Source organism: Pristiophorus japonicus, unplaced genomic scaffold (assembly GCF_044704955.1).
Source record: "Pristiophorus japonicus isolate sPriJap1 unplaced genomic scaffold, sPriJap1.hap1 HAP1_SCAFFOLD_29, whole genome shotgun sequence".
NCBI lineage: Eukaryota > Metazoa > Chordata > Chondrichthyes > Pristiophoridae > Pristiophorus > Pristiophorus japonicus.
The window spans coordinates 20,418,064-20,424,063 of NW_027252668.1; positions in this window are offsets into that span (position 1 = coordinate 20,418,064).

The window sequence follows — 6,000 nt, forward strand, 5'->3', positions numbered from 1 at the left end:
TTTCGACGAACATCTCCAGCTTAATGTGTAGGCCTCGTGGCGGAACGGTAGTGTGTCTTACTTTAGATCTGAAAGTTGTGTGTTCAAATCAGGTCGGGGTCACTGTTCTGTCAGACATTTTTTTTCCAGAATTAATATTTTTTTTGCTGTTTGGCAATAACCAGACCCTTCTCCAAGGTCTCTCTCACTATTTCCCCGGTGTCAGGCAGAGATACGCCTGCTGTCCTCATTTATTTCATGTGACAGGAGACAAAAGTTCAAAATCAACCTGCAGGTGGCCACACACAGCACTGAATAGTCAGGATGGCCTGCCCATTATCCCAACCACAGTGGATAACCTCATATTTCCCACATTATACTCCATCTGACAAATTACTGCCCAGCCACTGAGCCGATCGATATCGCTTTGCAGATTGTTTGTGTTCTCCTCACAACTTGCTTTCCCACCGATCTTTGGATCACCTTGGCTACATTACCAACATGCAGAGCACAGGACCAATTATTGACCGACTGACTTTCCGTCAGTTAGCATTTCTTTCATTGTGCAAAAGCAGATTATCGATAAATTAACGATGTTATCCCATGAAAGCAAAATAAACGTTAAACGAAAATAATTTGCACACTTGAAAGGAATATTTTTGGTTGGTGCAGTTCCGGTCAGAGAAATGTTGTGAAAGGAAATTTTTGTAGAGAGAGGGATTGAGTATTTCAGCTTATCTCTGGGCTTAGAACTAGGCACCAGTTTCTTCTCGTGTAGCAATTATCACATTCGCCTCACACGCGAAAGTTCCCTAGTTCAAGCCTGGGCGGAAACATTATTTCTGAAAAAAAAACTGGTTTTAAATGTTCATTGTCCATGTGACAATGGCCTCCTTCCGTGCTGCAAACTTCTCTGATTCCATGATGAGCAAGGAACATTTAAAACCAGTCTCCTAAAATACAGAGTGTGTAAAATCAGAAGGGGAATAAAACTTCTCAATGATTCAAGTTTCACAAATTATTAAAATTAAGTTGTTGAAGTTTCGACTGTCCCTCAGTGATCATGTTAGCATTTCTTACAATCTGCTAAACAATGCTATCGGTTAATATCAGCAGATACAATCCGCATTTCAAACCCGGAATCAACTTATTCATTATTCACCCTTCCCAGTTCAACTGCACAGATGGTTATTTATACTCCATCCCAGAAACTCAAATCCAACTTCTGACATTCCTTATTTCGAATTTCCAACTCATTTGTTTTGACACCACTCTGAAGTGCTTTGGGTCATCTGTGTAATTTAATTAAATTACTTCACTTTAATTAAAAACGGTGGTAGCAAAATTACTTCTCCAACTGTGAATCGAACCCCGGTAGCTGTCGTGATCAGAATGTTTTTGTGAAGCATTTAAATATGCTCTCTAAAAATCTCGCATTCCTAATTTACAAATAGGGTTACCATTTGTTTCAGTTTGAAAGAAGGAGATTGAAAATGACAACAAAAACACCAGGCAGCGACTACATTAAGAAAAATCCAAACTTTTCACAAAGTTGGTTTTACGAAGTAATGGCTGAGCTAAAGTTGGCACTAACCAGTCCCAACAGAATTTTAATTTATCTGTGAGATCCCCGCTCATCCTTCTAAATTCCAATGTATAAAGGCCCAGTTGATCCAGTCTCTCCTCATATGTCAGTCCGGCTTGCCCCTTATCCTGAGACTGTGTCCCCTGGTTCTGGACTTCCCCAACATCGGGAACATTCTTCCTGCATCTAACCTGTCCCGTCCCGTCCAAATTTTAAATGTTTCTATGAGATCCCCTCTCATCCTTCTAAACTCCAGTGAATACAGGCCCAGTTGATCCAGTCTCTCCTCATATGTCAGTCCTGCCATCCCGGGAATCAGTCTGATGAACCTTCGTTGCACTCCCTCAATAGCAAGAAGGTTCTTCCTCAGATTAGGAGACCAAAACTGAACACAATATTCCAGGTGGTGCCTCACCAAGGCCCTGTACAACTGCAGTAAAACCTCCCTGCTCCGATACTCAAATCCCCTCGCTATGAAGGCCAATATACCATTTGCCTTCTTCATCGCCTGCTGTACCTGCATGCCAACTTTCAATGACTGATGAACCATGACAACCAGGTCTCGTTGCACCGCCCCTTTTCCAAATCTGCCGCCATTCAGATAATATTCTGCCCGAGTGTTTTTGCCCCCAAAGTGGATAACCTCACATTTATCCACAGTATACTGCATCTGCTATGCATTTGCCCACTCGCCTAACCTGCCCAAATCACCCTGAAGCCTCCGAGCGTCCCCCTCACAGCTCACACCGCCACACAGTTTAGTGTCATCTGCAAACTTGGAGATATTACACTGTTACATGTTCATTACATGTTACAATGAACATTCTGAATTAGACACCTCAAGTAAAGTGCGTGCAATGGGCAATGATTCAACAATTAACATAAGTACGCAAGTAGCAGGAGTCGGCCATTCGGCCCCTCGAGCCTGCTCCACCATTCAATAATATCGTGGCTGTTCTGATCCTGCACCCCTGCTCTTTTTATACTCCTCTCGAGTTTCTGCAGTGTCGAGTTCTCGCTATCTGTCCTAAGCTACCCTTTTTCCTTTATTTTACCCTGTGTGTCCCTTGAGGAATTTTTATCCCCCATCTGACTTTACTCACTCTGTGTTTTAGGAGACTGGTTTAAAATGTTAATTGCTCATCATGGAATCAGAGAAATTTAAAGGCACGGAATGAGGCCATTCGGCCCATCGTGTCCGTGCCAGCCGACAACCAGCTCCCCAGCCTATTCCCACTTTCCAGCTCTCGGTCCGTAGCCCTGTAGGGTACTGCACTTCAGGTGCACATCCAAGTACTTTTTAAATGTGCTGAGTGTTTCTGCCTCTATCACCCTTTCAGGCAGTGAGTTCCAGTGATTTCCCCTCGAATCCCCTCTAAACCGTCGACCAATTACTTTAAATCTTTGCCCCCTGGTTGTTGACCCCTTTTCTAAGGGAAACAGGTCCTTCCTGTCCACTCTATCCAGGCCCTTCATAATGTTATACACCTCAATCAGGTCTCCCCTCAGCATCCTCTGTTCCAAGGAAAACAAACCCAGCCGATCCAATCTCTGCTCAGAGCTAAAATTCTCCAGTCCGGTAACATCCTCATAAACTTCCTCTGTATCGTCTCCAGTGCAATCACGTCCTTGCTGTAATGTGGTGGCCAGAACTGCATGCAGTACTCTAGCTGTGGCCGAACAGTTCAAGAATAACCTCCCTGCTCTTGTATTCCAAGCCTCTGTATAAGCGATCTGGACAGCAGCCTGTACTGTCGAGAGGTGATCATGGGAGGCTGAGCCTCAGTGAAATCGGAGAGGAGGAAGCTCTCTGCTGATCAACATGCAGTCACCCACAATTCCTCATTCTTTAGGCGGGACTGTGTTACTGTAAGTTGGGGTGGATTCTTGAAAGAGTCCATGTCATTACTGGCTTGCAACAAAAGCTATTTACCCAACGTGGGGCTCAAACCCCCAATTCTGAGATTAAGAGTTTTATGTTTGACCAAATGAGCTAGCTGGGCTTGGCAAAGCTATGGATCCTTGTTGTATCTCAAATGTTGTGGGTGGATTAATGATTGAAATAATGATTGAGTAACTCACAGACTTGAATTATTTTTGCCAACTTGTCATCGGGAACATTCTTCCTGCATCCTCGAGAACCTTGTCTGAACTGCCTACAATGTAAGTATATCACTCCTTAAATATGGAGACCAAAACTGTTAGCATTTCTTTCATTGTGCAAAAGAAGATTAATTCTCTTGAAAGCAACATAAAAGTTCAAGGAAAATAATTCAACCGACGTGGGGCTCGAACCCATGACACTGAGAGTAAGAACATCATGTTCTACCGACTGTGCTAGCCGGGCTTCTTAACATCACTCCAGTCAATCCCCTTCAGTTAGTGGTCAATGGTGATCCCAGGCTGTTGATGGCGGGGATGAGGCGATGGCAATGCCGTTGATAGCCGGGCCTGCTTAAGTTGCATCTTCTTGTCGCTGATTGCTGCCAGGCGCCTGTTGGCTCCGCCCCGTGGGTTTATCTCGAACTTCAAACCAGGAAACAGGTACTCCTGAATTCCAAGGTGTGTACGGAGATCAACCATCAAAAGCTCTGTCATTAATCACAGATTAATTTTCTGATTGCAATGCGCTTTCAGCCCTTGTCCTTAAAATTGCGGACGTGCAAATTGGGGAGTTTAATGACTTTGAAAGGAACATTGTTGTTTGGTGGTTCCGGTCAGAGAAATGTTTGTGAAAGGAACGTTTTGCAGAGAGAGGGATTGAGCGCCTGTTGGCGGAAACATTTTTGAAATGAAAACTTGTGGACGATAAAATGGAACAAGAGCAGTCCGGGTTACATTGTCACATGATGCAAGCTATCTCGGACCCGGAGCAAAGCTCCCGTACACCGAGCACAGGCTCAGGAAAACCCCGGGTAGAGGATATCCCGGTCACTGGGCCTTCCAGGAACACTGAACAAGTGCCCGGTCTGAAACTTTCCAGAGTAATAACTTGTAACTAGAGCATCCAACCGTCTCTTGGGATCCCTTGGAACTTCAGATGATGCGCTCCCTGGTGGTGGAACATGGGAGTGCATGCTTTACAGAGACACAACATCACCCCCCCCCCCCCCCGCCAAAGTCAAAGTAAAACGTTTTTACATGTTGAGGCGGTCGGGAGCTTTTCTTTCCCTGGTGGACCACCTCGGTACAAATGTCTGTTCTGGTGTGTTGGCTGTGCCCTCGCTGGGCTGGTGTGTTGTTGGCCCTGCAGGGCTGCTGGGTGTGTCTGGCCTTGCTGGGCTGCTGGGTGTGATGGGTTCGATTTCCTGGTCCGTGGCGGTGTCGTTGATCCTTTGTTGTGTGTGTTGTGGGTTCGAAAAAGGTGGTGTCTGCTGTGGATTGTTCAGGGCAGCCTGTGAACCACAGCCTCGTTTGGTCCAGGTGCTTTCTGCAAATTTATCCATTGTCTAGTTTGACGACAAACACCCTACTCCCTTCTTTAGCGATCACCGAGCCCGCGATCCACTTGGGACCATGTCCATAGTTTAGCACATACACAGGGTCATTCAGATCAATTTCCTGTGACACAGTGGCGCGACCATCGTTTACATTTTGTTGCTGACGCCTGCACTCTATCTGATCATGCAAGTTGGGGTGGACCAGCGAGAGTCTGCTTTTAAGTGTCCTTTTCATGAGTAGCTCAGCCGGGGGCACCCCTGTGAGCGAGTGGGGTCTCGTGCTATAGCTGAGCAGTACTCGGGACAGGCGGGTTAGGAGTGAGCCTTCTGTGACTCGTTTGAGGCTCTGTTTGATTGTTTGTGCTGCCTGCTCTGCCTGCCCATTGGAGGCTGGTTTAAACGCCGTCGAGGTGATATGTTTGATCCCATTGCGGGTCATTAATTCTTTAAATTTGGCACTGGTGAAACATGGCCCGTTGGCACTGACCAGTATGTCACGCATGCCGTGGGTGGCAAACATGGCCCTCAGGCTTTCAATGGTGGCGGTGGCGGTGCTTCCCGACATTATTTCACATTCAATCCATTTTGAAAAATCATCCACCACCACCAGGAACATTTTACCAAGAAATGGGCCTGCATAGTTGAAATGGATCCTCGACCCTGGTCTGGAGGCCAGGACCACAAACTTGGTGGTGCCTCTGTGGACGCGTTGCTCAACTGAGCACATACACTGCATTGCCGCACACAGGACTCGAAGTCAGAGTCGATACTGGGCCAGTCATGTGGTATCTCGCTATCACTTTCATCATTACTATACCCGGGTGTGTGCTGTGGAGATCCGAGATGAACGTCTCCCTGCCCTTTTTTGGCAGCACGACGCGGTTACCCCACAACAGGCAGTCTGCCTGACTGGACAGCTCGTCCTTTCGCCGCTGGAACGGCTTGATTGGCTCTTGTATTTCAACGGGGATGCTGGCCCAGCTCCCATGCAATACA